The sequence below is a fragment of the Anomaloglossus baeobatrachus genome, chromosome 3 (assembly GCF_048569485.1).
Source record: "Anomaloglossus baeobatrachus isolate aAnoBae1 chromosome 3, aAnoBae1.hap1, whole genome shotgun sequence".
NCBI lineage: Eukaryota > Metazoa > Chordata > Amphibia > Anura > Aromobatidae > Anomaloglossus > Anomaloglossus baeobatrachus.
In genome coordinates, this window is record NC_134355.1 from 50,025,568 (window position 1) to 50,036,492 (window position 10,925).

Consider the following 10,925-nt stretch of genomic DNA (forward strand, 5'->3'; position numbering starts at 1 on the left):
TCCATTGTATTGAGGCCAACTTGCTGGGAAATCTCCAAGTACAGTATGGATCATCTTTTCTTTTGGTTCTTGAACTGGCAAAGGGTTGGGAATTTCTTCAGGGGTTCTTAGTTGTTCAGGACATTTCTTTAGGCGATCTCTAGAAACGACAGCTGTTGTTTTTCCTCCATCCTTGCTGATACGGCATGTCTTTTCATTGCTAAGCGTCGATGGTAACACAGTATAGGGTTCTTCTTCCCAGTGATTGTCAAGTTTATGACGTCTTCTCTTTCTTTTGAGAACTATATCTCCTGGCATCAAGGGAACAGCAGGTGCTTTTCGATTGTAGGCCTTTTCTTGTTTCTCACGCTGCTGAGTCAGGCTTCGCTCCACACACTCTTGTACTTTCTTGTATTGGGCTTGGCGGTTGGAATCCCAATCAGCACCTTGTAGATGGTCTTCAGGGGTCTCAACTCCCATTTCCAGATCTACTGGCAATCTCCCTGGTCTGGCCCTCATCAGATATGCCGGTGTGCAGTTCGTGGAACTCACAGGGATGTTGTTATACATGTCCACTAGATCGGGCAGTTTTTCCGGCCACTGACTTCGTTCTTCTAGTGGGAGCGTCTTCAGAAGGTCGAGAATGATGTGGTTCATCTTCTCACACATGCCATTGGTCTGAGGATGGTAAGGCGTAGTACGGATCTTCTGGCAGCCGTATAGGTTACAAAACTCCTTAAACACTTCAGCTTCAAAGGCTGGTCCTTGGTCAGTGAGCACTTGATCTGGATAGCCATGTGGTCGACAGAAGTGTGTCTGGAAAGCTTTGGCTGCAGTTTGACCTGTCAAGTCCTTGACTGGTACTACCACCAGGAATCTGGAGTAGTGGTCAACCATAGTGAGAGCGTAGTTGTAGCCTTGTCTGCTGGGTGCCAACTTTACATGGTCCAGGGCCACGATCTCCAGGGGCCGTTTAGTTTGGATTGGCTGGAGTGGTGCTCTCTGGCTGTGCTGGTCTTTTCTTCTAAGATTGCAGGGCCCGCAGTTTCGACACCACTTCTCTAGGGCAGATCTCATGCCCACCCAGTAGAATCTTACTTTAAGTAGGGCCTCCAGTTTCTTCCAACCAAAGTGGCCTGCACCATTGTGATAGGCTTCTAGCACCATCCTCGTATCCTTCTGTGGTACAATCACTTGCCACACCTTCTCATGCGTCCTCGGGTCAATGATGCTCCTGTAAAGTTTGTCTTGATAGATGAATAATCGACCCCTCTCCTTCCATAGGTACTGTGCCTCAGGTGGGGCTCCTTTGTCAAGGCTGGCGCCCGGCTGGCTGATCAGTTTCTTTACCAAGCCTACCGCTGGATCATTTTCCTGGGTCTCCTTCCAGTTGTAGTGAGGTAGTGGGTTCAGGGTCACCTCTTGGCGGTTGGCACGCGACTGCCGACACTGTTTTGCTCCATGGCGATGGAACGCTGGCAGCTCAATCTCTTCAAGATCATCTACATCTTCACCCTCGTCTGCTAGGTGAGGCATCCTGGACAGAGCATCTGCGTTGCCGTTCTTGCGGCCAGCTCGATACTTGACAGTAAAGTCATAATTCGCCAGTCGGGCTACCCAACGCTGCTCCATGGCACCCAATTTAGCAGTATCCAAGTGGGTCAGGGGGTTGTTGTCCGTGAAGACAGTGAATTTGGTGGCTGCCAGGTAGTGCTTGAACCGCTCTGTGATAGCCCATACCATGGCCAGGAACTCTAGCTTGAATGAGCTATAATTCTCCGGGTTTCTTTCAGTAGGCCTGAGCTTCCTGCTGGCGTAAGCAATCACACGCTCTTTGCCTCCCTGCACCTGTGAAAGCACTGCTCCCAGTCCCACATTACTGGCATCGGTGTACAGTACGAATGGCAGACCGTAGTCAGGGTAGGCTAGGATCTCTTCACCCGTCAAGGCCCCTTTCATTTGTCTGAAGGAGTGTTCTTCTGCTTCTCCCCAGTGAAATGGCGGGCCGGAGATCTTTCCTTTCTTCTTTGGGTGGCCTACCAGGAGCTCTTGCAAAGGCGCTGCCATTTTCGTGTAGCCCTTGATGAACCTTCTGTAGTAGCCTACCAAGCCAAGGAACTGACGTACCTCCCGGACGGTAGTAGGTGTGGGCCATTCCTGGATGACTGTGACCTTCTCTGGGTCCGGTGCTACTCCTTCTGCACTGACCACGTGACCTAGGTACTGGACCTTTGGCTTCAGTAGATGGCACTTGGATGGTTTCAACTTCATTCCATATCGGGATAGTGCTTCAAAGACTTCAGCCAGGTGTTTCAGGTGGTCCTCGTAGGTCTTGGAGTACACGATGACATCATCCAGGTAGAGCAGGACGGTTTCAAAGTTGAGGTGCCCTAGGCAGCATTCCATAAGCCTCTGGAAGGTCCCGGGGGCATTGCAGAGTCCAAATGGCATGCTGTTGAACTCACAGAGGCCCATTGGGGTGGTGAAGGCCGTCTTCTCCCGATCTTCTTCTGCTACAGATACTTGCCAGTAGCCACTAGTAAGATCTAGGGTAGAAAAGTAGTTAGAGGCTTTCAAGGCAGCGAGGGATTCCTCTATCCTTGGCAAAGGGTAGGCATCCTTGTGTGTTATCTGATTTATCCGTCTGTAATCCACACACATCCTCATCGTGCCATCCTTCTTTCTTACCAGGACCAGGGGAGCCGCCCAGGGGCTACAACTGTCCCTTATGACGCCTGCCTCCTTCATGTCCTTCAGCATGTCCTTTGTGCGCTGGTAATGGGCTGGTGGAATAGGCCTATGTCTTTCCTTAATGGGAGGATGACTGCCTGTGGGTATGTGATGTTGCACCCCTTTGATCCTACCAAAGTCTAGTGGGTTCTTACTAAAGACCTGCTCGTATTCCTGCACGACCCTGTAAACCCCATGTTTCTGGTAGTCGGGTGTAGAGTCAGTCCCCACGTGTAGTTTCTGGCACCAATCCTCTAACTGCTTTTGGGAGGTCTCGCCCTCTTTTGAGTCAGCTTGTGTCAGGGGACCTACAGGTGTTATGGCGTCATCTGAGCATGTAAACAGTTTGGCTATGGTAGCGTACCTTGGTAGTCTGGCTTCCTCCTCCCCACAGTTCAACACTCGTACAGGCACTCGTCCCTTGTGTACATCAACTACCCCCCTGGCTGTCAGAATCGTGGGCCAGTGGTCTGAATGAGTGGGCTCTAGTACAGCCTGGTAGTCTTGTCCTCTGAGACCTACCGCTGCTCTACACCACATCATCATTTCACTCCGTGGGGGTATCACAATGGGGTTTGCATCCATCACCCGTACACTACCAATCTCACCGCCAGCCTGTTTTACCTGTTGCTTCCTCAGAATGATTCGGATCTCCTTTTGCAAGGCTCTTTGCGACCTGCCCTCAGCACCTTCAACAATCTGGTGAAGCAACAACAACACTTCCCCTAGGCAATTTTCTATGACATTAGTGCCTAAAATCATTTGCGGGTTCCTTTCTCTAATATCAGTGTCCACAACAATCAGTCCTTGTCCCTTCATTTCCTGCCTTCCCACCTTTATGGTTACCTCTTTGACCCCGATCTGGTCTATAGGTTGTCCGTTGGCAGCATAGATGGTGAGGGAGGGGTCCGGTGGTCGGAGATCGTCGTCCGACCAAAACCTCCGATAAAGGACATACGGGATCGTGGTGACCTGAGAGCCGGTGTCCAATAACGCCGGGGTAGGGATCCCGTCCAGGACGATGGACAGGACAGGACGTCCACCCACGTACTGATCACAGCAGCGACTTGGGCCTGATCTTCTTAATCCTGAGGACTGGCCCCCGGCCCCAGGTTTGGCTCGTTTAAAGGACAGGCCCTTGCATAGTGTCCTGCCTCCTGGCAACGACGACAGATGGGTTGTCCAGATGAGTCATAGCGATCACTGCTCCTGCCTCGGGTTGGGGGACCTCTTCTCCTCCGCATCCAAGGGACGTCCTCTGGGTTGTCAGCTAGCAGGATCTGATGAGGGACTTTGGTCTCTGAGGGCAACTGCATTGCTTTCAGGATTTGTGCGACGTCCTTAGTGAGCTGTTGCACCTGGGAGGATAGTGTATTTATGGTCTCTGCTGGCGTGTTGAGTCCTTTTGCAGTTACCAGGGCCTGCGAGGAGGATTCCGCTCCTGCAGCCGTGGAACTGGCAGGCCATGCTGGTGCGACGGGGTCTGTGTCCACAGGAGGTTGGAGTGCTTTCACTGCCCTGTCTTTCAGAATGGCAAAGTCCACGTCAGGGTGTTCCAGGGACCACAGCTTCATCTGCTTCCCATCCTCAGGAGAGCGCAGGCCCCGCAAGAATTGTTCCTTCATCATCCGGTTTCCTTCCTGATCACTGACAGGGTCCACCAGCTTGAGAGCCCGTAGTGCAGCCTGCAGCCTGAGGGCATAGGCTCTTATGCTATCTTGGGGCTTCTGCCGGCAGTTATAGAAGTCCGTCCTCAGCTCTCCCTCGGTGCGGTGTTCAAAAGCAGCTGCTAGTTTGGCAAAGATGGTCTCAACAGAGCTCCGGTCATCATTGGTCCAGGACTCAGCTTCCAATTCTGCTGCTTCAGTCAATTGTCCCAGCACCACAGCGGCCCTCTGCTTACCAGTCATCGCGTGCATGTCTAGCAGGGTGCTGATCTTCTTCTTAAACCCGGTCAGCGTGTCTATTTTACCGGCGTATTGGGGCAGCCATTGCGCTCCTGGGACATACAGCAAGGAAACTGGCATTATGGGGGAGATTTCAGCCGGCGCGGCTGCGACCGCGGCACCGGCACCAGGCGCTGCTGCGTCCAGCGCGACGGGGGCTGGCATCGCTTGGGCTGCGTCGCCCTGACCAGTGGCATTACCTCCTGCAGCGTCCATTTTTCTTCAAAAATCTGCGCGCCCCCTTTCCACTTCCTGGATCAGAACGCTCTCTGAATTGTGGGGATTCTGGGGCGGCCACACCTCTTCGTGGGCGGTGCTCTTCTCCCTCGCGCGGGCTGCAGCACGCGCTTTTGAAGATGGCAATATGGCGGCGGTTCAATTTTTGCGGTCGGACCTCTGAGGCACACGGTCACCTGTCTGAACAGGTCTAGTCCAAATCCTGTTCGTGACGCCAGAAGATGTGAAGCCCCGCAAGTGTGGTGTCGGTGCGTTACCTGCAGGGACTCCACGTGGATGGGACAGTCTGGTCACAGGTAGGGAACCTTCTTTCTTTGATTGTCGTGACGCCACTCTCAGAATTGCGGTCAGTGGGGACCGCCACTGCAGATTAAGGGATGCCTGGGGCTGATGGTGGGTGCAGTCAGTATATTAGCCCCCTGAGAGTGAGGCAAGCCCCAGGCCCCGGTGTATGTGTGTGGGACCACAGGTCGCAGAATGACTCAAACACAGTCCAAGAAGTCTTTCAACGTGTTTACTCACTGTTTGGAGGTCACGGAGAGATGCCCGGGCGACACTGTGATAACCAGGTTGAACCAGGAATTCCAGGAGGCCGTTCTGAGGGTAGCTGTCCACTCGCCTTCCTTGCACTCTTTCTGTTTTAGGAGGATCCCTTGCTTGAAGCGTGGTAGGACCCCTCCAGGGAAGCTGTTACCACCCTGCTCCCCTCTCTCTGGCTCGTCTGCCGGCAGCGTGGCCTTGGTGGGATGGCTTCTGGCCCTGTCCCCTTATGGGCCCGATGATTGCTGCTTGGCTCGAGCTCTGCGTAGTAGTGGTGAGGGCATGAAGTATCCCCACCTGTGGGTTGAGCAGCTCTGGATGATTTGCTGCCTGTACTGGGGATCTAGTTCCCCTTGTGTGCTCGGATACCAGGATCTCCGTACTCAGCCACCCCTCTCTCTGGATGATTTTCAGGCCGACCCACGGTACCCTTTCTCCCCCGCTTTCAGCTACTGCACTCCTCAGGACCTGTCTGACACGAGAGCTCCTCTGCTCCTTTCCACACACTTCAACTTCTTCCTCTAGACTCTCCTCTTCCTCTCTCTCTCTGCCCTGCTTCCTAGCAACCAGCCCCTGAACACACCCCCAGCTGGGAATTGAAAGTTAACCCCTTCTGGCTACCCAAGGGTCCCCTCTGGTAATGTGGGAGGCCTGGTCACTATATGTTTGTGTGTGCACCTCATCCTGGCCTTTGGAGATTACCTGGAAGCATTGCTCCCGCATGGGTGCAATACTCTGTGGTGCCTGACCAGGTCAGGGGCGCCACATTATCATCAGCCCCTGGAGGGAGGCAACAAGGGTTTTTGTCTGACTTCGGTGTGCCTGACCGGGAGTGTGGGGTGTGTAGGTGTTGTTCTCTGTGGCCCCTGGCTGGTCCAGGGCGCCACATAGCCATGTAATATACATAGGAAGATATCAGTTTTGCATCTTTACATTTTTCATTTTTTATTGATTCATTGATTTTAAATTAGGGGACTCATCCAACAATGGGAAGAAAGCATCAAATTCTGGAAGGAAAATTGCACATGTCAATTTTTCTGATCAAACAGAATCCCCATATGAACAATAGGACCCAAGACTGACGTTTTATATACCAGTCTAACAAATAACAGAAGGAAAGATGCAGCCAATTTATGAAGAGGTTCCAAGTCTTCTATCTGTGTGCCACAATCTCAAATTTACACCTACCTGCTTCCACAGATTTCCTCTATAATTTACACTTATTCCTGACCTAAATGTTGTAGTAAATCTGTCAGACCATAATTGGTCCCATCCATCTCATTAAACACCCACTAAAAAATGCTGAGAGTGTTACACTCCTGCATCAAGAGATCTTGCTGCTTTGTGCTATGTATGTTAGACCCCGTTCACACACCTGTTTAAAAAAACACACGCATGGCACGTTCCGTTCTGACTCTTCTGAGCATTCTGAAGAAGCCCACACGAAACGTGCGTTGGGGGTCCTTGGAGTTACCCCCCCACACTGACTAGGAGATACTATGGGTATCTGTCATATTTCTGTTAAGCGACTGTTTACCTTGCATGTGTACTTTATGAGGGGTGGTTACTGATAGCCTTATATATGTGCTGTTTCAGTTTTTGTTGCTATTGCACTTGAGCACTTTTTTGTGGATCAGACACCCCCCAATTATTGTAAATATAGCTGCTAAACCTGCATAGGCACTTTATTCCCACTTCTCTATTTTTTGTACTTTATTTGTCAGCGTTTGGGTGTTTTCTACTCCTTTTTTGTATCCTCACCAGCACTTGTCTTAGTATATATGTTTTTCGTGTTTTAACGATTGATTCATTAATACATTTATATATTTTTTCCCACTGAGGTAGTTTTTGGTCTCTCCTTTCTTCTTATTTGTATATATACTTGCTGAATCTCTACCAGATATTTATACTTTATGTCCGGTTGTGGGTTAATGGAGGTTCAGATGTGTTCGACATTGTGCTATGTATGTTAAGCCCTGTTCACACACCTGTTTAAAAAAACACACATATGGCACGTTCCGTACTGAGCATCCATGTGATATCCAGGTGTACGTGTGTACCATTCGTGTGACATCCATGTGACACATACCGGAAAAAAATGCACAATACTGAAATTAAAGGTTTTTATGTGTTAAAAATGTGCAAAGATAAATGATAGATAGATACCGTAGCTGTCTCTCCATTACTAACCCCTGGGCTTGATGCCAGCTGACACTACATCAACCTCAAAACCATTACAGTGATTGCCACCGCACCAGGACAATAGGGAAGAGCCAATTATAATATGATGCACTACTTTTGGGGCAGCTGTGGGCTGGTATTTTTTGGCTGGGAAGGACCCAATAACTGGTTATACCAGTACTCAGCTGTCTGTGTTACCTTGGCTGGTTATCAGAAATGGGGGGACCCCACAACATTTTTTTTCAATTAATTATTCATTTTTTGGCCAATAGCTGTTCTATTTATCTATCTACCTATCTATCGATCTATCTATTATCTTTGCATATCTTTAAACACATAAAAATCTTTAATTTCTTGAATGCATTCACACGGATATCACACAGATGCCATCCATGTGCTGTACGTGTTTTTCACTGACTCATAAGCGGTCTTTATGTGACGCCCTGGGCAAGCCAGGGGTCACAGGTCATAACACCATCACACCCTACACCCCGGGTAGGTACACCAAAGCTACACAAAAATCCTTGTTGCCTTCCTCCAGGGGCTGATGTCCACACCAGGGGGTGGGCCAGGCGGTTGGCTCCGCCCACCGAGGAGTACACAGCCCTGGAGGCGGGAAAACCAGGCAGTTCAGTTTAGGGAGAGATAGAGAGTGGAAGTGAAGGAGTAAACAGTGAAGTGGTAGAGGAGCAATAGAGGAAGGAGGAGGAGGACAGTGAGAGTAGTGACAGAGAAGGTGACCGTTGAGAAAGCCTGAAGTTGGTCCGGGTGTGTGCCCCGGACTGAGAACAGCAAGGTCAGCAGACGGCGGTGACTGTCTGCAGGAGAGGCTACTTGGAGGTTGCCGAAAGGACCGTGGACGGGTGGTGGCCCGGCGGTACCGGAGCGGTATAGGAAGAGAAGCCAGCACCATTGGCAGGGGCCTTTCGGATCCCGGCAAGGCTAGGAGTCGCCGTGAATTTGGCAAATCCATCAGTGAAGGGGACCTCTGGGTCTCCCAACAACCAAGTCCCGATTGAAGGCAACAGTCCGACCGTTAGAGAGAGACACCGCCACCGCCAAGGCACCAGTTTCTCAGGGCCAGCGCCTGCGGGCAAAGAGGGGCTCCTCCGGCACATATCCAAGCCGGGGAGCGGCTTACCGGTGGGAACCCATCGCTACCAACATAGACTTAGGTGCAGGAAAAGGGACCGTCACCATCAACTACCGGGGAAAAGCAACAGCAGCCGTCCGTGGGAACCGTCATTCCAGCCGTGTGTTTTACCGAGAACTGTGTCACCGTCTCAGGCTGAGTGAGTACCACAGTGCCGTGAGGCACAGCGCTGCCCCCGCGTCCCTGCACCCCACCAAGCCCTGCACCAGCCCCGTCATCCCTCATCCCCTAACTCATCACTGGGCCCCTGGGCACCGATTTGCCCGTGATGCACACCCGACGGGGGCGGGTGCTTTTACCAGTGACATTGCTAACGATGCCGCTGTGTGTAATGTGCCCTTTAGACTTCTATTGGCCCTTATCATCATTGCTGATCCTAAAAAACTTACATATCTTCCTGTGAATCACATGGACACATGGTTTGTGTGAAAACAAGGAAGTGTGAAAATCAATACACATTTTAATGAGTATGTGTGGAACATATCTCCAGTACATGTGAAAATGGACACCCCATGTACCGGAAACTTGGACATGTGAAGGGGGGCCTCACAGTTGACAGCCTAGCCATAGAGATAAGGAGAGAGAAAGCCATGAAATACTGAAGATACTGTACAGAGAGTGTGTAGACAGCGGTAAAGACGAATCATGTATCAGAAAAAGAGAATAGAGTCATAAACTTCACTGCAATTGGAGACTTTGGAATACAGGAAATCTGATTGGCTGAAAATTCAAATTTAAATTTCAAAGATTGTAACTGACGGGGATTCCGAGATGAATATATTGTGAATAGCAGGGTAATGTTTAATTATTTTTTGCCCTATAAAGGTTGTGCTGTGCGATCTTTATATTCATGCCATGTCACACTGAGATACTACTATGTAGAAATGCAATTAAAAAAACAGCAGGGCAGTGAGTTATGATGGTTGGAGCTTGAGATGGGGATGACCTAATGATTAATTAATGATCACTTGATGAGTTTGATATCATTGAGAAGGTTAACACTAGAACTACTGAGGTAGTCATTTTGACTACTTTGCACCATGTATTTCAATGTAGGTGTCACAAGCAGGGCCGCATTTGCCACCAGGCACCCGTGGTCCCGTGCCTAGGGTGGCACGTTGCGGGGGGCGGCACCTTCTGGCAGCAAAAAAAAAAAATATATATATAAATTTTTTTTATTTTTTTTACATCCCCGCCCCCCGTCCCTCCCTCCGTTACACTCGGCTGTGTTCTGGGGGGGGGGGGGGTTGGGAGGGAGGAGAGGCACACTTCTGCTGTCTATTTAAATACATGGCGGGCGCCAGGCATAGTGAGCTGACTAACCCCGGAAGTTCCATGGCCTGCACTTCCGGGGTCAGAGGTGCGCGGGCGCGACAATCAGCTCACTGCCTCGTGCTGCAGCGTCCAATGCTGCAGATGACACACGCCGCGGAGGAGGATGCGTCTGCAGCTGGAGCAAGCCAGAAGAGGAGCCAGCCAGAGCAGGGCGGCGGGCACCAGAGCAGGTAAGGCAGAGCCTAGAATGTATGGGCACCTTACAGGTTAGTTGATGATCGTTGCAAATTGCGATGCCTCTTTTTGTCCACTGTAATCATGCAAGGGGAGGCTGGGGGGAGAGAGGCTGAGGCTGGGGGAGGCTGGGAAAAGAGGGAGTCTGGGAAGAGAGAGAGGCTGGGGGGAGGCTGGGAAGAGAGAGAGGCTGGGGTGAGGCTGGGAAGAGAGAGAGGCTGGGGGGAGGCTGGGAAGAGAGAGAGGCTGGGGGGAGGCTGGGAAGAGAGAGAGAGAGGCTGAGGCTGGGAAGAGAGAGAGGCTGGGAAGAGAGAGGCTGAGGGGAGGCTGGGAAGAGAGAGAGGCTGAGGCTGGGAAGAGAGAGAGACTGAGACTGGGGGGAGGCTGGGAAGAGAGAGGCTGAGGCTGGGGGGAGGCTGGGAAGAGAGAGAGGCTGAGGCTGGGGGGAGGCTGGGAAGAGAGAGAGGCTGGGAAGAGAAAGAGGCTGAGGCTGGGGGGAGTCTGGGAAGAGAGAGAGAGGCTGAGGCTGGGAAGACAGAGAGGCTTAGGCTGGGGGGAGGCTGGGAAGAGAGTGAGGCTGGGAAGAGAGGCTGAGGCTGGGGGGAGAGAGGCTGAGGCTGGGGGGGAGGCTGGGGGGAGAGAGAGGCTAA